Raw genomic sequence first — 24,785 nt, 5'->3', positions numbered from 1 at the left:
AGCCAGCAATGTAGTCAGTGCTACCAGCTCACCGGTTGGAGACCTCTTCTTGCATTGCCTCCCCAGGGGGGACCTCCTCAGCACAATGATGCACCTCTGGCACACCGGGGGTCCCAGCTAGCCCGCCTCGCGGTCTCCTTCAGGCGGTCCCAGCGGGCTTCATCGCGTCCCAGTCCTGAGGCCAGCAGCCGGCACCACAGGCGTCTTCACTTTTCCCCGTCGGCTCGGCCCACGGTCCAAGCAAGTCTGTCTCTTGTGCGCCTGGAGACAGGGCCCAGATGCTCCTCCTCACCTCAGGCCCACATTCATAGATAGGAGTTCGGGGCAGGCTCTGGTACATCGTATCGCTCAAGGCCGGAGCTCCCGTCCACCCTACTGCACATGGCCACCTCTTGCCAGCAGGGTCAGGGCACCTCTTTACAGCTTGTGTGCTGCTCCATGGTGTTCTGTGTCGGGGGCTACCCCACCCGGTGGATCAGGCCAGGCTATCCCCTCCTTTTTATTCGGCTCATTGCTGAGGTGATGCAGGGCTCAGCGCTCACGCGTTCGCCATCTTCGGCTGCTGGCCACGTCCCCAAGTATGCATAGATAAGTACTAAAAATATGGGCTTTAGGTGATTTTGCTTATTTTGGTTCTGTGTGGGACATTAAAATACCAGTGCAGGGGGAAATATGGTCAGCTGGCAACCCTAATCACAAGACTGAAAGTTTGTTGTAGGATCAGTAAATTATTAATTTCCTCCACATTCCAACCCTGATTTATGCCATAACAGCAACAGTTTGACCTATATTTGAAACCCTACGACAGCCGTCAATACAATGCCGAGTTACTCCAAGTGTCTGGGAATACATCCTCCATTGAGACAACTCACTCCTCATTCTCACCCCTCACCCTTCACTTTTCCAATCACACTGCACTCCCACTGCTCACCATGCACTCACTCCATTCACCCTCCTCCTACCCTGAACGCACACAAGTACACCGCTTACACTGCACACATATGGCACTCCACTCACTTGAAACTTTCACTGCTTACATAACACTCACAGCGATTACAGTGCATAAATGCCCCTACCCTGAACTTACACCTTCAACCTTCTCTTACCCTGCGCTCACATTAGCACGCTGCTCACCTGCACTCCCAGCGACCACACTGCACTCATACCCCACGCCATGAATGTATGCTCCCCCCACATACCCTGCAGTTAAATGATCACACCACTCACCATGCATTCACGCTTTTCACCATAGACTTACACAAGCACACTACTCACCCTGCACTCATGTAACGCTTCACTCACCTGTCACTTTAACGGCTCACTCTGTAATCTCAATCAAACAAGCACATCATTCACCATACATTCGTTCCTTTTACTCTGTACTTTCACCTGCACTCAAATTCATCTATTACATCACTCACCCTTCAGTCACTCCTCTCACCCTACTCGCACACTGTCACATCCCTCACTGTGAACTCATAAGCATCCTGTCTCTCACACAGTTCACCTTTCACTGACATGGGCACAGCACTCACCCTGCACTCACACCAAGCTAACAAGCACAACACTCATACTGAAGTCACACCTCTCACCCTGTACTCAGACAGACAAGCCTCTCAGCCTGCATTCATTCAGGCTCTCTGTTGTTCATTCTGCCTGCACATGGGGACAATAGTCTGCCAAAATTCATAGGAACATACCACTTACTCTGCACTAACTCCTTTCATCATGCACTTGCCAGGGGAAACAGCGTTTACATCGCATGCGCTACAACGCATGCGATTACAACGTGGTTGTTACAACGACCGTGTTGTTACAATGCAAGCCATTACATCTCAAGTCCTTTCTACGGCACCTTCCCTACTGTTGCACACACTAGAGTTGGAATTGTAAATGATACTATTCCTAAGTCCAGCGTGCCCCTACAGCGAGTTGTAGAAATGACTTGCGATGTAATGGCTTGCGTTGTAACAACGCGGTCGTTGTAACAACAGCGTTGTAATCGCATGCGGTGTAGCGCATGCGATGTAACATCACATATTCCTCACATATTCCTCACCAGTTAATCTCACAGTTGACCCTTCACTCTCTCCGCTCATGCTGCACCACACACAGGCACACCACTCACCCTGCATTTACACACTCACACCAACCCGCACCCACTCCTCTCACTCTGCATGCACTCCTGTCACCCAATACTCACATGGGCCCTCCACTCACATTGTATTTATGCAGCTCACCCAACACTCACATCAGCACATTTTTCACCCTACACTCACACCACTCAAGCTGCACGCACTCACACTATTCACCATCACCCAGCACTTACATGAGCACTTCTATTACTCTGCACATATAAAAATTTCACTCTCTCATGGATTACTACAAAGGCACCCACAGAATACATTCTGTGTCTGTAGTACTAGATGCTTACTGTGTTTCATCTGCAACAACAGGACTGGTGCAAGAGGGGAGCGTAGACTAAGAATGTGGGATGGCACAAGGGAATAGCACATGATCCTAAGTCCAGCATCATACCCCAAAGCCCCAGCCAGAGGCCTGGGGCTTTGTGGTATGATGCTACATTAAGGATCGTATGCCACCTTCAGCCATTCCTGGCTTTACATTCACCAAAGTGCTACCTTCCAGGACATATAGTTTTGCTTACATTGTAAGTTGGGTCTCAAAAACCCACACATGAAAAGTGTTACTGAATAAAATCTTGGTTGCCAAAGAAGTCCAGCATTTCATAAGATCAGTTGGATGCTGTGATATTACATTAGAATGTAGATTAGCTCTTTTCCAATACTGCAACTACTTGATCCATATGTTCAACCAAATATAAGCACAGTACAGCTATTTGAAGGAAGTGATATTTTCATTCACATCATACTTTTAACAAACATTGACAAGGCAATATATTAATATTTTTGAATAGAGAATATATTTTTTATTAAACTTCACAAAAAAGAAAGGCAGGTATAGCAGAAGCAGTAGGGCAAGCTTTCCTAACACAGATCGACTAACGGAAGTGTGAGTGGCAGTGTGTCTGCATGTGAGTGTGACAGTACACATGTACGTAAGAGTGCAAGAGATATAGTGAGAATGTGTGTGTGAGAGAATATGTGTGTGTGAGTGTTAATGTGTTATTCGTGTAAGTGTGCTCCTGGTTTGGCATTCTAGAAGTTATTCTTGCCTTATGAACAAGGGCACTAGCATATGGAAGGGAGGTGTTACCCATGGCAAACTGCAGGTCCTGACATTCTTCTATTAAGAAACCATCATTGGCTGTGCACTGTCATTTTGAATATACTCCTTGCCAGAAGGGCCTCACCCATGAAAGGATGATGACCTTAGTGTAGTGGAAGTAATTTCTGATTTAAGACATTTGAAAAAAACCCGAGATCTGCTCCTAGGAAAGGCCAGGTTTCCCTGGTGCACCATGAAAGTACTGGAATATTTCATGAATGCCCTATAAGGTTCTGCGGCGTTTTAGCAAATTTGATCCCAAAAATTGTAAAACATTCTCAGAGAAGTCTACGCTCCATTAAATCATCCACAAGAAATCTGTTAACTTGTTTTGATTGCTGGAACTTGGGGAAAATATCACACCCCGCCACTTACATAGATCTTTTTCCTCATATAATGGCAATGAGATGAGCTCTAACTCCATTTCTGGAAATGCTTGGCCTGCCCCATTGCTGGGAGCAGGACTGGCTGTAGGGCAGTGCAACCAGTGCATCTGCACCTGACATTGAATTTGGTGGGGTGGGGCTGTGTTTTTGTCTAGTGGCAGTTTTAACTTATCGTAAAGGATCACGGAGGGTTAATGAGCCTGTTGCAAAGAATGTGTACCATGCAGATCAGAGAAGTGAGTGTGAGTGAACTATGAGTAGCATTATAAAAATAATTAATGGTATGTCAGAGAAAGGCTATGGAGAGATGGAGTGCGCTGTTGGAGAGTGGCAGTGAGAGAATACCTGGAAGTTTTTCCGGGGAGGAATCCACCAGAGCTCAAGCCAGACCTGGCTGGGATTCTTAACCCCCCTTAGTCTAGTTGCACCCATGGCTGCGTTCATGGTGCAGCATTAATCCTGAGTGTACTCAGATTTTTGAATGAATGTTTGTGCACATATCTACGCTGATTGTGTGATTGCAGTCTGAGAATAAATGCTAGTGACCTTCTAATATGTTTTCTCTAAGACTCACAGGCCAAAAGTGGCTTATAGAGATGAAAGGGCAATGGGTGTGCCATGAAAGGTTTCCAGAGAATGACAACAACCCCTCAAGAAAATCTCTAAAGCAGATGGTTGGAACTATAAAATAGGTGAGAAACTTTATTCAGGCCGTATATGAGGAAGTAGGAAAACCAGCATTTGACATCAGCCGCATTGACTCAGCTAGTGTCCTAACAAATACCCACTGAACATCTCAAAGCACATTCAGGGAAGGGATATGGAGGGGAGCACAACAGAAGCAAGGGAGGTAATAGATGAACGGAAAACGCAGTGAAAAGCAAATAAGAGAAAACAACATAAGTAGCATGTAACAAAACCTGTGGGCAGAGTTTTTTTTTACTCTAGCTGGAGCTCACCCCTACTATTCTTGAGAGGGCCCAGGCTCCCTTGTTCATGGCCTTACCTCACTGAGACATTCTATTAATTCAGTCAAAATGCGCTGTTGATGAGAGAGCTTCTAATGGTCTGTTAGGATCCTTTGAGGTGTCAATGAAGAAATACATGCAGTCTATGTGGAGAAAATCGCCTCCCAATAGACGCCTGTGCGGGCGGCGTCCCAGCCAATCACAATGCTGCCAAATGGATCAAACAGAGTCATCGTTTGTTTAAAAGGAATCCGCTGTGCGTCCGTTAAGGAGTGCTAAACATGCTCCATTCTTGATAGACCATTGCAGTGACCCCATATGGCAGGTGGGGCTGCAGAGGAGGATGATACTGCCTGTTAAATAGGGCTGAAGCCAGGGTCTGTAGAGGCAACCCCATATGCCAGAAGGGCCCCCATTGTGCAGATTGCCGAGCTGTAAGGACCAGCACCTTGGCTGGCAGCAGATTGGCAACCCCGTTGGCCGGGAGGTGCTGCTGGAAACAATTGTACCTTGCAGATCAGGCCAAAGAACTGTGAACCATGGGGACCTGTGGATCATGAAGAGTATAGAGGAGTGCAACTGATCCAACCCCATGGACCAAGTCAGGACACTGTGGACACATCACCTCATCACTGGGATCGAGATCAGAAGCATCAGAATCACACCACCGTCCTGGGGAACACAGAAACTTACCTTATAAGAGGAGCACTGAAAAACCTCTGATTGCTGCCGGAGTTGACCACATAGGCTCAGATGAAAGCTTGCCTCTGCCGAGTGCTGCCATGCCTCCAGTGTGCAGCCGACTTCCCAAACAGGACAAGAGCTGTGTGAGAGTGTCTACAGCCAGTGCACCCTCCAAGACGCTGCATGCTTCCTCTATGCCGGAGTGGAGAAGACTGAGTATGGGCCTCCTGGGCCCAGATGACTCGCTACTAAGAACACTGCAGAGCCAAGACACTTTTGTCTTTTTGCTAAGAGTCAGAGTGGCCTGCTAGTAAACATTTTTTCTGGATGTTGTTACTAGTGAATTTGTAACTATCCCTGATCACATTGTAAGGAGTAGATGGGAAAGGGATTTGCCACTGAAACACTAGCGCGTCAACCGCAAGGGAGATTGTGTTGTTGTCTATAAATGTCATAATCTTCTTTTGCATGAGTAGAGTTAGAAATTAAATACTTTTTCACTATCAAAGTAAGTATTTGACTGGACATTTATTGCTACTGCTGTATTCTCTTTGAGTTATGAGTTGTGTTCAATAATCTGTATTCTCACCTCCCTTCGAGGGGGCCTTAGACTGCTCACTCACATCTACCACTAAAAGTCAAATACAGAAGGGTTACTTGGCCCAGTTTCTCAGGATCCATAGTAGATCTGGCCTGGAACATCAGGAGGAAAAGACCTTAACCCCCACAATTGGGCCCAGTAACCCTTGGGTGCCCCGTGGCCCTCTGAAAGGGATCTGACAAACGTGTTACCCGGAGTCCCCAAAATCCTTAAGATGACACTGAGTGCCAGAAGTCCATGTGACAGATGAGTTCAGGTCTATAAAGACTTTTGGGATTATGCTCATTTTCCAGCAGGGTTGGTAGGTTGCTTTCATATAGATGACCTTGCCCCAGATTTTGTGTCAAAAGCAGACCTGCAGTGCGCAAATGATTGCGTAATGACTCCTGACAGTACTAATTGTAACACTAATAGCTGTGTCTACTTGAATGGAAAATTCTATGTTTTCCATGTATGGACATTTGGAAAAATAATGCACTACTAAAGGTAAGTGTAATGTACTAAATTTAGTGGCATGTTTGCCAATCTTTCAAGCAACAAAGGGCAGCAAGCAAAGTTGTTGAGCCCCGTTGCATGGAAAATAGAGAGATGAAATGGTCTATATTTTACAAAGTTTATGAACATTTCTGCTCTCCCCTTGCCCTGGCCCACTGTGTGTTGCCTATCACCAACGCAGGCACCTTGAACAGTTGTGCAAGAGTGACTGTGTTAGAGGCAGGATTGTTTGTGAAGGAAGGAACACCTTCCTGCACAACAACAATGCTTAGTGCCATTTTGATCTTTCCATGTGTGCTGCAAAATGCAACACATGTGGAAAGAGGAAATAATGAGGAGAAATAAAGTTATTTCTCCTCGTTATGCTTCATTGAGGAAGGTGTAGCATTTTTGACACATTCCCAGGTTTACTAGCTTTAGTAAGCAACAACAGTGCTTAGTGGCATTTTCGCCTTTACATGTGTGCTGCAGAATGCAACACACGTGGAAAGAGGAAATAAAGAGTAGAAATAAAGATATTTCTCCTCGGTATGCTTCACAGGGAAAGGTGTAGCATTTTTTACGCATTCCCAGGTTTACTAGCTTTAGTAAATCTGGAAATGTGCAAAAACACCATGCCTACACAACGCCTACACTCCTCCCATGGAACGCCTCCCAAGTTTAAATTTAACACAACGCAGCGCAGTCAGCAGCATTGCATTACATTTCTTTAGAAAGATACGCATGTCCACACAATTCAGGCTTACGTGGCTTTGTAGCTTCCAAATAAGCCTTTGTGTTGCCCTGCGTCGCCATGCGTAACGCAAGGGAGCCTCAAAGACTTAGTAAATCTAGGTCTTAGTTCTGTCAGCTGGCATGGGTGTGTGACATTTGAAGAGTATTTAACAGTGATATCTTCTTGGAATGCATTAGACTACAAGTATGTTATACAATAAAATATCGTGTTTTGTTTTTCCTAAAGCAAAATACAAAATAAATTCTGGTTTTAAGCAATAATAAATCATAGAGTACTGGACAACCAAAGTATTTTGTAGATTGGCTCATTAAAGAGCCAGTTAATCAAACAAAGGGTCATCTTTAGCAAAGAAACGAAATGGAAAATGGACACGTAGGAAGGCACTGCGTGGAAACAGAGCGAGAATATTTACTCAGCTAACCATACTGCCTGATTTTAGCTACTTGCTTCATCCGTGGCAGACGGTGAAGAGGTGTGAACTGTGCCAGAGCAAAAGGGGAAATACCAGGAGCGGGTCCTCCTCTGAACGCTGTGTTAGAAAGACATTCCCTCAGCTCTGTCATTCTTGCGTGGGAGCTCCCACTGGGAGGTCAGCTGATGCACGAGCGTTCCTTCCAGGCCGCGAGGCAGAGCTGAGAAACAGGCGGATCCGAGGAACGATCTGGAGGTGGGTGGCTACGAGCCTAACAAGGCAGGCGAGAAATAAAAGAGTTCCTTTTAACAGCCTCTTAAAAGGCAAAAGTGTGTCCACAGAAAATATTAAGACATTGGACCAGATTCACAAGGCGTTTCTCGCGCGACCTGCGCCAGCACAATGCAAATTTCCGAAGCGAGAATCTGTGAATGCGCAAATGAGATGCGTTTGGGCAAAGTGGCTTGAGCACGGGCAGGTTGCCTCGTGGAGATCATGCACTTGAGCGGAAATCCCTGGGAGCGCATGCGCAGATAGAAGAACGCACCTCACTGAAAAGAGATGCTCTTCAATGTGCACCTGGAGCACGTCCACGTCCTATTCCCTTTGGAAGTGCAGAGGCCTGCCACAGGAGTGTGCACAATGGAGGACATGTCTGTCATATGTCTGCATTAATGACCTCCCACTCCTCCGCTCTTGCAATACATGAATGGCAGTGTACAGGGGTAAGTTCCCTCCTCTGACACAGAGATAGCCATATAAATCAAATAATTGACATATATGAACCCTTCAAACCTGTACCTGCCAATGCTGCTCTCATGGGTGACGTGGATGTGAATACATGCCACTACAATACACAAAAAATTACTTAAGGGTTCGAGGGAAATTTTTAAAGACCCAGCACAGTTATAACCCCCCACACAAGTTATAAGCAACAACAAATAACTGTGGGTCTAATAATCAACTCAAGACATGATATGTATAGCTGGCTATGTGTCTGTTAACGCTATTCAGATAGGAGACAGACTGGACAGTTAACCACTGTGAAAAATGTCCATCAGTTACTCGTTCTTAGTCGCCCCAGTACATCATCTGGTCTACTCCACAGTAGTTTGACCACCACTCTCTCCCCACAGATATATAGGAGATAAGTAGTGTGAGAGATGTCTGGTAGGTGTTATTTGTTTGTAACTGAGAGCAGTGCTTAAATAGTAAGTGAAGAAAAAATATATAAAGTGTAAGATTGGATAGTGCATACAATATTCACTTTATTCTGGAGTCATGCACCTCCAATATTAAAAACAACAATAATGCAAGAAAGTCAGGTGGTTCAAACAAATACCTTCTGACTGGGTGATCTGGTCGACATGTTTCTGCGGACTACGGTCATTTACTATACCCGCCGCTTCCTCAGGACCCATAAACTTACTTGCTACTGCTAATGTGAATCAAATAATAAGTGAAAAACAGGACATTCGTGAACAGAAAAAAGTGTCACCTGTACACTTCCATTTTCCTCCTATACGTGTCCCGTTGTGATTAGGCCAGCATATCCACATGAGATGAGATAAAAAACAATAGTAATAATAACACCTTCGTTAGTAAGGGCTATACAGGAGACATTGCTGAAATCATATAAGTACCACATCATGGTCAATTGACCCTATTGTAAATATCATTGTATGCGTAATCAATGCCTCACCTTAATTTGCAAGGGGAATTGCCTCACCTCACCTGGCAAACAGCTCAGGAAAATGAAGCACCGCTCTGTGGTACAGAGAATATAAAAATCAAAATTAAAAACCCGTGTCAGGTAAATTTAGTGCAGAGTCACAACCTGTGGGATGCTAAACAGCACCTCCACAGGGGCCATATGATCTTACCATCCCTAATTGTTTGGCAAATTTGATGTACTGGGGCGACTAAGAACGAGTAACTGATGGACATTTTTCACAGTGGTTAACTGTCCAGTCTGTCTCCTATCTGAATAGCGTTAACAGACACATAGCCAGCTATACATATCATGTCTTGAGTTGATTATTAGACCCACAGTTATTTGTTGTTGCTTAATACATGCCACTACCCATCCTGCCATTGCCTCTTCTACTATTACATCACCACTTTCACCTTGTCTAGAATTAACTCGATAGCCTATTTTTTACATAATTGCAATTACCTATATACATTTTCCTTTTTTTAACCTTCACCTCGTTACCAATGCATAACTCTCACACAATCCGTTACGGAAACTAAATAATTGCTTAAGAATTAATTCAATTATTTTAAATTTAATTCAATTGAATTAAATAATGGACTCGTGCCTTAATCTTGTAGCTAACCTTAACTCTACCCCTCTGTTATGATAAATGTATTTAAATGTATGTAATTTATCATTGTTAATGAAATGTGATTAAGGTAGCTTAAAATTAATTTTCTTATCCCAAACTCTATTCTACCCCTGTTCGCTCTCCCTTATCAAAAATTCTAATTATACAGTATTAATAAAATAAAATTAATGAACAAGAAGCCTTTACTTGCCTCAACCCTGAAGCTAATATCTATTTAAATAAAGAAATCAAATTAAATTAAACTCAATGTAGTTTTTGTGCAGTATGGTGGTTTTACCACAGTCCTAATACTAACAAGTAATTATTATCTATACGATTATTTTAATTGAATTAAAATCACATTTTTTTTATCTTTATATCTTTTTGATCGAGCTCTCAAAAGTCAACATAGATAGTGGCCCGACTCTAACGGGTGATTTATCAGAAAGGTATAATGTCCAATACCAAAACAGCTGTTTAAGCATATTTTATCTCACAATATTGAAGTTTCAGGCATCTACCTCATACATACAGGTATACGACCCAGGCTTATTGCAAAGTGGGGGCCAGGGTATACGGGGAAGAAGGAAACTTGGAATATAAGCAAAGGCGGCACATTTTACCATCTCTAACGTGTAGTTGCCGATCCCTATATTTGGAGAACAACTTCAAGTTCCAGCCAATTCCAGCATTGACATCGACATGCTGCTGTGCTGGATCCACATTTAAGTTTCAAGTTGACTACTCTCCTGTTGCTTCACGGAAAGGAATTTCCTCCCATCCACTGCATTCCCAAAGACCATGGTCTTTCTCCTGACCTGAATCTTCAGTTTTGAAGGAAACCAGGATACCTCCATGCAAAGGGAAGAAAACTCCTTCCTAAAGGGCTCTAAATCGTGTTTTCTTCTCAGGGTTGCTGAGCACAAATGTGGCACAGTGAGTGAAAAAACATTGAGTATAATGCACCCCGAGTGAACACCAGTGGATAAGAATAATTCAAGCATCCCTTCCATCACTTTGTTGCATTTTATTCCCTAAGTGTGACAGGTATGCCCAAACATGAGTACTGTGCTTACTGTGCCACAGGACTCAAGTGATACATCACTGATGAGGATAAAGGAGGCTGAAACTTGCCTGTGATTGTTTGTGTTCCGGTATGGAAGGCATTTGGAAATGTGGCCTCTAATGTTCCTACAGAAGCAGGAGCAAGACTAATTTGAATATGGCAGGTCTCGCTCTAGAGGGGCATATCGGCTGAAATTATTGGGTGTGCTTGCTGCACAGATCTGTGTATAATCTGCAGGTCACAGAGATCAAGCAACATAGGGCTGCTAATCCATTAAAGGTGTCTGCTGCAATGCACTGCAAGTAACCTGAAAGTCATAAGTATGAACCAGATAAGGTCAATCAGTGGGCTTTTCTCCTGCATGGAAAATCTGAAAGATCAGCATGTAACCTGTAAAGCATGTGTTGGAATCCCTGCTGCAAACAACAAGGTGATGGAAGGAATGCTTAAATTAATCCCAACGACTTTCGATTGCTCAGGACTGCATTCAAGTCACCACCCCCCATTTCGGTCACAAGGGGAGGGCAGCCAGGCCTCTTTTCCCCAGGCTCCTCACAAATTGGGTTCCCATGTTCCTGTTACACTATTTACATAAACAGCAGGCCTGACCTGTTCCTTCATGAGACAACTAATACATCAACACACTTTGGTGGCACAATATACTGTGCTTTCCATTTCTCAAACTTACTTGTTTACTTAATTACGGGTTGCAACTTTAGATGGGAAACCAATAAGGGCGCCACAAGAAATGTGGTGCCTGGCTCCACTAAAACGTCTGATAGGTTTCAACCTGGGCTATTTTACCAGTTTTGGAAGCTGTGACTTACAGCCTAAACTCACACTCTATACACAGTAGAGAAGCCTGGCCAAAAAGATAGCTAAATAGGCTAATGCTACTCCTGCACTAAATCGTGTAAAACCTGATGGTCAAGGATTGAAATCTCATTGGAATCCATTTTGAGTCAATTGGTGAATGCTCTGCTATGGATAATTCCGGGAAATGAAATTACAGCAAAGTTATGGGCATTTTCCTAAAAACCCTGTTGCAAATGGAGACTAACATCAGAAATCAATGGTACTGCACCAATTTCCGCATGCCATTCCTGAATTACTAGAGTTTTTGTGGTCCTGTTTGACCAGGACATCAAAGCCTTCCTACATTGCCGTACTTCCACATGTAGTTTTATTGCATGTGAAGCCAATGTGGGTGAAACATTTTGTTATGCGTCTTGCACCTCACTGGTAAAATTGTGTGTTTGCTGGATAACATAAACATCAGGATTGTGCCAGCCTTATTTCATGCACACACTCAGAATATCTCGGCCTCTATCCCTGCTAGCCCACAGTGCAGCATCTGGACCACTAACCTTGCAGGTAGCAAATGTATGTGTAACCTTAGAACATGATAACCCTGATCCCCAAGAAAATTGTGCTAACAGATCTAGAAGGATAAGTTACTTACCTGTAATCCTAGTTCTCTTCCAGTTTTATATTCATCAAAGTCATAAGCACTGAATAATACCACCCACGTGCGGGGACCCCAGACGTGTATATAGTAGCTTTAAACATACACACATATATATATATATATATATATATATATATATATATATATATATATATATATACACACACATATATATAGACACACACACACATATATATATATGTGTGTGTGTGTATATATATATATATATATATATATATATATATATATATATATATATGTATATATATATATTCCAACGTAAAGGTTACCCCCAAAAGGAAAAGCCACCATCCAGGTAGGTAAACTCCTCGTTTTTATTTGCAGGTTACAGCATACTGCAGATGATACAAAGTCCAATTCAATTTAGAAGCCTGACGCGTTTCATGCTCGGTGAGCATTTCTTCAGAGGCTCTTGAACACTGTGCGAAGCGCCGAAATCTTTAATTCTTAACACCTGCCCCAGCGGGCGTTGGCTTTCCCCAAGCTTTCTGGTGGTCGTAGTCATACAATGTTGCTCCAGTGAGCTGCTCGCAAACAGTGTCAAATGTTCAAAAAATAAAACCCCAGTGGGTGTGGAAGTTGTCCCCTTATCTCTGCGCTGTGAGATAATCGTGCAAAAACGACCTTCCTGCAAAAGCTGTTTGCCAGGTGACTGCAGCTTGAAACCACTTTCATGTGGCGGGGCTTTTCCGCGACCGGGGTCGGCCGCCAAACATTCCAACGTAAAGGTTACCCCCAAAAGGAAAAGCCACCATCCAGGTAGGTAAACTACGGTACTCGTTTTTATTTGCAAGTTAGAGCATACTGCAGATGAAACAAAGTCCAATTCAATTTAGAAGCCTGACGCGTTTCATGCTCGGTGAGCATTTCTTCAGAGGCTCTTGAACACTGTGCGAAGCGCCGAAATCTTTAATCCTTAAAACCTGCCCCAGTGGGCGTTGGCTTTCCCCAAGCCTTCTGGTGTTCGTAGTCATACAATGTTGCTCCAGTGAGCTGCTCGCAAACAGTGTCAAATGTTCAAAAAATAAAACCCCAGTGGGTGTGGAAGTTGTCCCCTTATCTCTGCGCTGTGAGATAATCGTGCAAAAATGACTTTCCTGCAAAACTGTTTGCCAGGTGACTGCAGCATGAAACCACTTTCATGTGGTGGGGTTTTTCCGCGACCGGGGTCAGCTGCCAAACATTCCAACGTAAAGGTTACCCCCAAAAGGAAAAGCCACCATCCAGGTAGGTAAACTCCTCGTTTTTATTTGCAAGTTACAGCATACTGCAGATGAAACAAAGTCCAACGCCCACTGGGGCAGGTGTTAAGGATTAAAGATTTTGGCGCTTCGCACAGTGTTCAAGAGCCTCTGAAGAAATGCTCACCGAGCATGAAACGCGTCAGGCTTCTAAATTGAATTGGACTTTGTTTCATCTGCAGTATGCTGTAACTTGCAAATGAAAACGAGGAGTTTACCTACCTGGATGGTGGCTTTTCCTTTTGGGGGTAACCTTTACGTTGGAATGTTTGGCGGCCGACCCCTGTCGCGGAAAAGCCCCGCCACATGAAAGTGGTTTCAAGCTGCAGTCACCTGGCAAACAGCTTTTGCAGGAAGGTCGTTTTTGCACGATTATCTCACAGCGCAGAGATAAGGGGACAACTTCCACACCCACTGGGGTTTTATTTTTTGAACATTTGACACTGTTTGCAAGCAGCTCACTGGAGCAACATTGTATGACTACAAACACCAGAAGGCTTGGGGAAAGCCAACGCCCACTGGGGCAGGTGTTAAGGATTAAAGATTTCGGCGCTTCGCACAGTGTTCAAGAGCCTCTGAAGAAATGCTCACCGAGCATGAAAAGCGCCAGGCTTCTAAATTGAATTGGACTTTGTTTCATCTGCAGTATGCTGTCATTTGCAAATAAAACCGAGGAGTTTACCTACCTGGATGGTGGATTTTCCTTTTGGGGGTAACCTTTACGTTGGAATGTTTGACGGCCGACCCCGGTCGCGGAAATGCCCCGCCACATGAAAGTGGTTTCAAACTGCAGTCACCTGGCAAACAGCTTTTGCAGGAAGGTCGTTTTTGCACGATTATCTCACAGCGCAGAGATAAGGGGACAACTTCCACACCCACTGGGGTTTTATTTTTTTAACATTTGACACTGTTTGCGGGCAGCTCACTGGAGCAACATTGTATGACTACGAACACCAGAAGGCTTGGAGAAAGTCAACGCCCACTGGGGCAGGTGTTAAGGATTAAAGATTTCGGCGCTTCGCACAGTGTTCAAGAGCCTCTGAAGAAATGCTCACCGAGCATGAAACGCGTCAGGCTTCTAAATTGAATTGGACTTTGTTTCATCTGCAGTATGCTGTAATTTGCAAATAAAAACGAGGAGTTTACCTACCTGGATGGTGGCTTTTCCTTTTGGGGGTAACCTTTACGTTGGAATGTTTGGCGGCCGACCCCGGTCGCGGAAAAGCCCCGCCACATGAAAGTGGTTTCAAGCTGCAGTCACCTGGCAAACAGCTTTTGCAGGAAGGTCGTTTTTGCACGATTATCTCACAGCGCAGAGATAAGGGGACAACTTCCACACCCACTGGGGTTTTATTTTTTGAACATTTGACACTGTTTGCGAGCAGCTCACTGGAGCCACCTTGTATGACTACGAACACCAGAAGGCTTGGGGAAAGCCAACGCCCACTGGGGCAGGTGTTAAGGATTAAAGATTTCGGCGCTTCGCACAGTGTTCAAGAGCCTCTGAAGAAATGCTCACCGAGCATGAAACGCGTCAGGCTTCTAAATTGAATTGGACTTTGTTTCATCTGCAGTATGCTGTAACTTGCAAATGAAAACGAGGAGTTTACCTACCTGGATGGTGGCTTTTCCTTTTGGGGGTAACCTTTACGTTGGAATGTTTGGCGGCCGACCCCTGTCGCGGAAAAGCCCCGCCACATGAAAGTGGTTTCAAGCTGCAGTCACCTGGCAAACAGCTTTTGCAGGAAGGTCGTTTTTGCACGATTATCTCACAGCGCAGAGATAAGGGGACAACTTCCACACCCACTGGGGTTTTATTTTTTGAACATTTGACACTGTTTGCAAGCAGCTCACTGGAGCAACATTGTATGACTACAAACACCAGAAGGCTTGGGGAAAGCCAACGCCCACTGGGGCAGGTGTTAAGGATTAAAGATTTCGGCGCTTCGCACAGTGTTCAAGAGCCTCTGAAGAAATGCTCACCGAGCATGAAACGCGCCAGGCTTCTAAATTGAATTGGACTTTGTTTCATCTGCAGTATGCTGTCATTTGCAAATAAAACCGAGGAGTTTACCTACCTGGATGGTGGATTTTCCTTTTGGGGGTAACCTTTACGTTGGAATGTTTGACGGCCGACCCCGGTCGCGGAAATGCCCCGCCACATGAAAGTGGTTTCAAACTGCAGTCACCTGGCAAACAGCTTTTGCAGGAAGGTCGTTTTTGCACGATTATCTCACAGCGCAGAGATAAGGGGACAACTTCCACACCCACTGGGGTTTTATTTTTTTAACATTTGACACTGTTTGCGGGCAGCTCACTGGAGCAACATTGTATGACTACGAACACCAGAAGGCTTGGAGAAAGTCAACGCCCACTGGGGCAGGTGTTAAGGATTAAAGATTTCGGCGCTTCGCACAGTGTTCAAGAGCCTCTGAAGAAATGCTCACCGAGCATGAAACGCGTCAGGCTTCTAAATTGAATTGGACTTTGTTTCATCTGCAGTATGCTGTAATTTGCAAATAAAAACGAGGAGTTTACCTACCTGGATGGTGGCTTTTCCTTTTGGGGGTAACCTTTACGTTGGAATGTTTGGCGGCCGACCCCGGTCGCGGAAAAGCCCCGCCACATGAAAGTGGTTTCAAGCTGCAGTCACCTGGCAAACAGCTTTTGCAGGAAGGTCGTTTTTGCACGATTATCTCACAGCGCAGAGATAAGGGGACAACTTCCACACCCACTGGGGTTTTATTTTTTGAACATTTGACACTGTTTGCGAGCAGCTCACTGGAGCCACCTTGTATGACTACGAACACCAGAAGGCTTGGGGAAAGCCAACGCCCACTGGGGCAGGTGTTAAGGATTAAAGATTTCGGCGCTTCGCACAGTGTTCAAGAGCCTCTGAAGAAATGCTCACCGAGCATGAAACGCGTCAGGCTTCTAAATTGAATTGGACTTTGTTTCATCTGCAGTATGCTGTAACTTGCAAATAAAAACGAGGAGTTTACCTACCTGGATGGTGGCTTTTCCTTTTGGGGGTAACCTTTACGTTTGAATATATATATATATATATATATATATATATATGTATATATATATATATATATATATATATATCAAAGCTCAGAACCATTTCTTTCATTCAGGAAATGTGAAGCGCACTCCAGGGGTAAAATGGCAAGGTTTTATTTTTCAGCCCACAAACAACTCGTGCAACAGACGCGTTTCGGACGCCAAGTCCTTCGTCAGTGTTTACATTTACGACCATTTGGCAGCAACATTTAAGGTTGGCCAACGAACTGAAAAACGGACAATACTCTACAGTGCAAGAAAATGCAGCGGCCATTTCAGAGTGGATTTGATCACACAATAGACATTCGATGTATATACTAATCATAGAAAATGTCATAAGGCTATTGTTGCCCAAAGTTCATGTATATAATGCCGTGTATCGGAGAAGTGTGGCTCACTGGTTAGAGCAGGCAGACCCTGAAGCAGAGGTCAGACCCGGGACCAGGGTTCAATTCCCGACGCGGCAGGGTCTTGAGCTCAAATGTCCATGGACTCGATAATTCTCGCTTCGGTGCCTGACCTAATCATGGGTTCACACTCTGCAACTCTGGGCATTAAGCTTGCTTAATCTCCACAACGGCCCCCTGCGGCGGGATGCCTGGCTTTCACCTTGGGGATGCCCTGTAGGGGCTATCTCACAGGGAAAAGCCAGGACGGGTTCCCAAGGCAAGCGCGGAGATACCCCTTCGGGGGTCGATTCAGGCGCTATATAAGAAACATAATAATAATAATAATAATAATGCACTGCATTACTGAGCATTATCAAAGTCGTCCGTTTATACAGTATAAGGGCACAGCATTTGCACATATATAAATATATAAATACATGCACCAATCACGTCCGTGATTCTGGTAATTTTTAAACCAATTATCTGTGCATGTTATAATTAGTACCTCAAATCAAGGCTGTAAAAAAATACAATTTCGAAAGTTGAGAATAAAGCCGTGTATCGGCTTATCACCACTCCTTGCCATCAAAAGGATGAATTCAACAAAAATTCTTCATAAATGTCCAAATTCATATTCATATTCATGATCACATTTCAAATAATCAGAACCACATAACTATGTTTATGAGGAGAAACCCGTTATTTCATCATCAGGATTTTGTACCAGTGACCCACATAAGTAAATTGCAATATATCAATAGTTATAGGACTGCGTCATGTTCAAATTCAAAATCTCATTTACAGATTCTAGAAGATGGTATTTTCTCATCACATTAAGACATACATTCAGCAAATTACATCCATCATCTTCCCAGGTGCACAGTTAATTCCTCTCCACTATTGAGACCCAATGGGTGTTTGGTTTGCATATCAATAATGTAACGTGACTCGAGTCTACGAAGACTGAGCAGTCGATCCCTCCTCTAGGATTTAAGGGTATATGGTCCAAACCGAAGTACTGTAACAGCTCCCTGTTACTTTGGTGCACCTCTGCGAAATGTCGAGCTACAGGATATGCCATGTCTTTGTTCATTATAGCTCTTTGGTGTTCTAAAATTCGCATTTTTACATTTTTGATCGTACTTCCAATATATTGGAGTCCACAAGGGCAGGTAAGACAATAGACAACATAAGGAGTCGTACAGGTGATGAACTGCCTAATAGGTTTCGGTCGGGACATCCCTGGAATCTTGTATGAGAGGACTCGTCTACTCATTCCGCATGCTCGACATTTCCCACATGGGAAAAATCCTTGCATGTCTTTAAGAGTTGCCTTTACTTTGGGTTTGACTGGTGTCAAGTGACTATGAACAATTTTATCTTTAATAGATCTTAGTTTTCTGAAAGTTATCAGGGGTTTGGGAGGGACATCCTTACCTATTACAGGATCTGTATGGAGGATATGCCAGTTCTTCGTAATTATCCCTCTCAAAATGTTCGCCTGATCAGAGAAAGTCGTGATCAAGCGAAAAGTGTTAGATATGTCAGTGGATGAGTCTTTCTTCTCTTTATTCTCAAGCAGATGTTTCCTGGGAATCCTAACTACCTTTTTATAGATCTTATCCAATTCTGCCTGATCATAACCTCTTATAAGGAACCTCTTGACACATTCGTCTGCTGCTTTTATGAAGTCAATGTCCCGCGAGCATTTACGCCTCAACCTGAGCAACTCCCCATAGGGGATACTTCGGATGAGACTGGGTGGATTGCTACTAGAAGCATGAAGTATGCTGTTCCCAGCAGTGGGTTTCCTATATAGAGCTGTCTCTAACTTATCCTCGTTCACAAAGACTCTCAAATCCAAATAATGCACCTCAGATGTGCTTATCTCAGCTGTGAATCTCAAATTAAGATTGTTTTTATTCAGGTCCTCAGTGAATATTTCAGCTTGTGTGGTGGAGCCCCGCCACACAAGAAAGAGATCGTCGATATATCGACGCCATACAACTATATGTTCTGCCCATTTGTTGTTGTTCCCTGTTAGGGCTACCTGCTCCTCCCACCAGCCAACTAAAAGATTCGCGTAGCTGGGGGCGAAGCAGGTTCCCATCGCAGTCCCTGCGATTTGTTTGAACAGGTCGGACCCAAATAGAAAAATGCTATTCATAAGACAAAACTCCAAACATTCAATCAGCATGGAGTTATGTTCCATGAATTTAGCGGGCCTCTTTTGCAGGAAATACCTGACTGCCTCTACGCCTTGTTTGTGTCTTATGCTCGTGTAGAGACTCGTAATATCTAATGTTATTAGAACATATGTTGTATCCCAGGTAATCAACTCAAGCTGTTCTAAAAATTGCTTGGTATCCCTGACATAGGACTTAAGTTCAACAACAAAACCAGATAGAAAAGAATCAATATATATTGATAGATGTTCAGTTAGTCCTCCTTTCGAGGATACGATGGGTCTCCCCGGTGGACAATCAAGGTCTTTATGCACCTTCGGAAGGTGATAAAATGTCGGAATGACAGGTTCGACGTTACGAAGAAACAAAAATTCATTAGTGTCCAGCATTAATTTATTGCGCCATTTGGTTAATAGATCATTGTAGGCTTTGATACTAAGCTGGTACTCTGTACTGTTACTTCTTTGATAGTTCTCCTGTACTCCCAATTGCCGGAGAGACTCTTCACAGTATTGTTCTCTTGTAAGGAGCACAACATTACCTCCTTTATCAGATGGTTTTATAATTGTTTCTTCTTTTTGTGCCAAATTAATAAGTGCAGTCGATTGTCCTTCATTTAGATTATTTTTCATTTTTGATTTCTTGTTTTTAGTTGTTGATACCGTCCTTAATCTCATGAGGTCCTGAATAACTGTCTCAGAGAAAGTGTCGATAGCGTCGTAGGGCATTTGTGGATTGAATTGGGAAGGGGCACGGAAGTCAGTATTAGGAGATTGTTGCTCAATTCCTCTATGTTCTCCCACAGTGAATGATGTCGATTCACTGCCAAGTTCATCTAAGATATTAGCTGTATTTAGATCTTTGACAGAGAGTATGTCTGTAGGTTGTGATCCCGTTTTTTTGGTTGTTTTCTTTGATTCTCCAGTGGATGGTTTCAGTTTGTGGAATTTATGCAACTTAATTTTCCTCGTTAGTTTAAAAAGGTCAATCCGTGTTTGGGTATACTCAATCCTGTTGTTAGGACAGAAGGTTAATCCAAGTTGCAACATTTCCTCTTCTGCCTTTGTCAGGGTATCATGTGTTAGGTTGACGATGGTTAGATTTTCTCCAGTATCTACCACCTGTTGCCCTGCTTCTTGCGAGTATTGTAATTGCTTTTCTTTGCCTTTCCTCTCCCCCTTCCAGCCCCCTCTCCGGGTTCTTCGACGTCCTCTGGAGGTTTGACCTTGCCCCCTCTCAGCCATGTCTTCGGAATTAAGTCGAATTCCTGATGAAAAGGATTCCTCAAATTCTCAGTGGTTACATCGGGTCTTTCATCACCCGGTTGATCGTCATCTGTCACACTTGACTCAGAGGTGGCTGGTTCCACAGGTGGTGACATGTTCTTCTTTTTCTTCATTGCTGCTCTTGGAGCATCACATTTTTTGGAAAAGGTCAAAATCCTACCAAGAGCGTAGTCCCGCTCGTCGTGTTCGAATTTCTCTTGCTTTCTCAGTCTTATTTTGATTTCATATTTCATTACTCGTTTTTTCATTTCTCCTCTCAATTGGTTCTGTTTTGTGAGATCGATGTCTTTGGCAATTTCTTCTTCAATCAAAGTCATTTCTTCCAATACCTTCGCCCGATCGCTCCAGGCAAACTTTACCAACAAATCAAGCATCGCTTTACATGATGCAGCTGTAAGTTCGGCCCATTGTTCTAGCAGTCTGGGGTCTGGGCTTTCATATGCTGGAACAGTATAGATCCTCAGACCCCTAGGGACCCTATCGACATCGATATAATTCTGTAGGGAAGTTGCCTCCCACCACTTTCTTACATCCCTCTCGCTGCATCTCTCCAATTTGGTAAACAAGCTTACTAAGGAGCATGGTAGTGTCTTCACCCCTCCACTGGCATCTGGTGTGGTGATAGTGCCCGGTGCTCTCTTTTTAAAAATATCAAGTGCCGCCTCCTGGCGGTCTTTCTCGTCGCACATTGTGTTTGCGATGATATGGCTAAACACGGAATCTCCCCGTGGCCAAGCCGCCTATTACCCCCACGCTTGCTATGCAGTACAGCAGGTTCTGAATGTTCGGCAGGGCAGAAGAGAAGGAAAATACAGCTTACCGGTGACGGACGTGAACTCTCCTCGCCTACCGGTAGCTCGAAATCCGTCCTCCTCCAATGTTCCCTCCTCCTGCTGTGGCTTAGCGGTGCCTCGGTAAACAACAATTGAAGCTCCAAGATGCACCGGCAATCCCAAGGCACTCATTAGCAGTTCGCTTTCAGTTTTTATGTTGTGTTTTTTTCAGTGATGCTTACACCCCCGTCACATGGTACATAAACATAAAAGAAACACTTAACATTTTGTCAGTTTTTCGTGGCTAATATGCACAAATAGGTACACATATTAGAGGCTGGCAATAAATATTTCAAAGCAGAGCTTTTTAGTGGAATAAAGTGCTTAAGTGCATGAGTGCAGGACATAGTATCACGAATCAATATTCTAGATGATTCAACATACCAACATTTTTTTCCTTAGTTATTAGTCTGATTAAACATTTAAAACCAGTAATATAATAAATATATAAATATATAAATATGTTCAAATATATAAATATATACAATAGTAACAAAACAATTTAAATCATAATTTCATATATGCCATGACTTTTACCACAAAATTGTGAGATTATTGTTCACATAGTCTGCTATTATGCTGTTAGCTATCAGTATTCCGGAATAAATTCCCTGTGTTCGCATTTAGATGTAGCCTATTTTAGTGTCCCTGTAAATGTGCTTGATAGCAGAAATGTTCAAAGCATGAATGTCTAATTTGAAAATTTCACGAGAAATATTGGATTGTAAAGTGCTTAAAATACAGTACCTTAAATTGTGCAAAATGTGCAAATAATTTGATAATCTGTGAACAGGTTTAAAAAATATACATATTAAAAAGTCAATATGTATATTAAAATGTGAAGTTTAAAAAAAACGTATCTTAGAAAAATGGGGAAGGTTGGGAAAATTTGATAAACAGCAAATGGATGTACGGCGAATAACTCCATGCAAGACTAAGCCTGTACGACCTCGGAATCATTGTATATCATATGTTTGATGCAGGGTCTGATATTACAAGAAATTGTGTAAATCCTCCGTGTTGTTGAGCCCTTTGGGGTGCTTGCTGTCTAGATCAAGAATGAACTTGGACTCCAGTTTTCTAAGTGCCTTTTCTCTATTGCCACCCCTAGGATTTTCTGGGATGGCCACAATTACAAAATATTGTAGGCACTTTAGATCATTGCCATGCACAGCTCTAAAGTGCCTGGCTACTGCGTACGCCGTATCGTTGTTAACAATGGCTCTCAGATATTGGAGAATTCTGACATGTACCTGTAGTTTAGTACTACCCACATAGTGGAGACCACAGGTACATGTCAGAACGTATACGGCGTACTCAGTTTTGCAGTAGTATGACCCCAACATTTTGGTTTCATATGGGCTAAACGGAGCTCTGTATTTGGTTGTAGAAATACCAAATTTACAGGCCCCAAACCTATCCCTGAAACCCATAGGTTTCAGGGATGTTATACTTAGAAATTTGCATTTAAAAAACCTTAGAAATTCACCGAAAAAACCACAGGTTTCAGGGACGTTATAGTTAGTCGGACATTCACTCGTACAAAACCAGAGAAATTCGTCTGTTATAGTTAGTTAAGCTAACTATAACTCACGACCCCGCATTGCACTGCTGATGACGTCACATATTTCATCATTCATGACATGGTCAGTGACATCACTGATGACATCACTGATGACATCTCATATGACATCACTGATGACATCATCCTGTGACTGTGTGTTTCTGTAAAGTTTAAATATGTTTGATGTATATATATATATATATATATTTATATACATATATATATATATGACCTAGTGGCGGTCGCCAGTAGGTAGTTATAGTTAGGACCTAGTTTCCATAGGAAGAGTATTTTTTGTTTTGCTCATAACTTTGGCATCGTTTGATGAATTTTCATGAAATATTCCAAACTAATTCATTGTTCATATCAGCTCCTATGTTGAAGGTTTGGGGGTGATTCCTCAAGGGGAGGCTGAGAAAAAAGGGGGGGTCCCAAAACATGTTTTCTCCATGTTAATTTCCATAGGAAACTTTAGACAAGGCTGCATGTCGAACGGGTGAACGGAGCTACCCCAAATTTAGCAGGGAGAAGGGTCTTGGTCTAGAAAGCACGCTTTTGTTTATTTGGTGTAAATCCGTTCATTAGTTTTTGAGAAATATAAAAATTTACAAATATCGATATTTGGGAATTCTGCCATCTGATTGGCTGAGGCATTACGAGCATGAGCTTGCTGCTTATTGGTTGCGAGCGGTGCAAGCGGTTGCAACAAGGAAGTGTTGGCCGCCATTTTGTGATTCCGTTGAAGGGAGTAAGGGGAAAAAAGGGCAAAAAAAGTAGAAAAGGAGGGTAGGAGCACTGTAACTCTGTGGGGGAGTGTGAAGCGAGGTAGTAAGTCCTACAGGTCTGAAAGTGTGGTGTTGCTCAGAGTGACATGGTGCTGAGATGATATGCTGCTACACTCGGGTATGAAACCGAGAGCCTCAACCGTGAGCTCATTGTTGTAAAGTGATGTGCTCTGGTCTTTGTAGCATACGTGTGCAAGTAGTGTTAGAAGGCGTTTATACCATACAGGGAGTGGGAAGCGAACTACTGACCGCTATCGTTGGTTTATACTATACCGGAAGCAGGAAGCGAAGTACTCACGCCTACCGGTGTGAAGACTTGGGGATCGAACCGAGGTGATTGCTGTAAAGGGATGGGCTCTGGGCACTGTAGTATACGTGTGCAAATAGTGTTAGTAGGTGTTTATACTATACAGGGAGTGGGAAGCGAACTACTGACCGCTACAGTGTGTATATACTATACCTGAAGCGAAGTATTCACGCCTACCGGTGTGAAGCCTCGGGGATCAAACCGAGCTGATTGCTGTAAAGTGATGGGCTCTGGACGCTGTAGGATACTAGCCTCTGTATTATAACTGTGTAAGTAGTGTTAGTATGCGTTTATAGTATATAGGGAGTGGGTAGCGAACTACATTCTCCTACTGGTCTGAACACTCTGGGATTAAACCATGAGCTCAAATTGGGAGCTCATTGCTGTAAAGTGATGTGCTCTGGGAGCTGTAGTATACCTTTTAAAGTAGTGTTAGTTTGCGTTTATATAATACAGGGAGTGGGAAGTGAATTACTCACCCCTACCGGTCTTAAGACTCCTGGATGAAACCATGAGCTCATTGCTCGAAAGTCATGTGCTCTGTGTAGTATTCCAATGTAAGACATAGTAGAATATTAGTATGTAATTCTAGAATGTAAGTATGTAATGTTAGAATGTAGGGCTGTCATGAGGGGAACCTTGGGGAGTTTGTACACGGTGCTGGAGAAGACGCTTGCCTTGCTGTCTGCTCCTGTTGGTGGGTGTTTAAGGTGTC

This window comes from Lissotriton helveticus, chromosome 7, assembly GCF_964261635.1.
Source record: "Lissotriton helveticus chromosome 7, aLisHel1.1, whole genome shotgun sequence".
Classification (NCBI taxonomy): domain Eukaryota; kingdom Metazoa; phylum Chordata; class Amphibia; order Caudata; family Salamandridae; genus Lissotriton; species Lissotriton helveticus.
The sequence above is the reverse complement of the archived record's forward strand: the minus strand, read 5'-3'. Positions refer to the sequence as shown.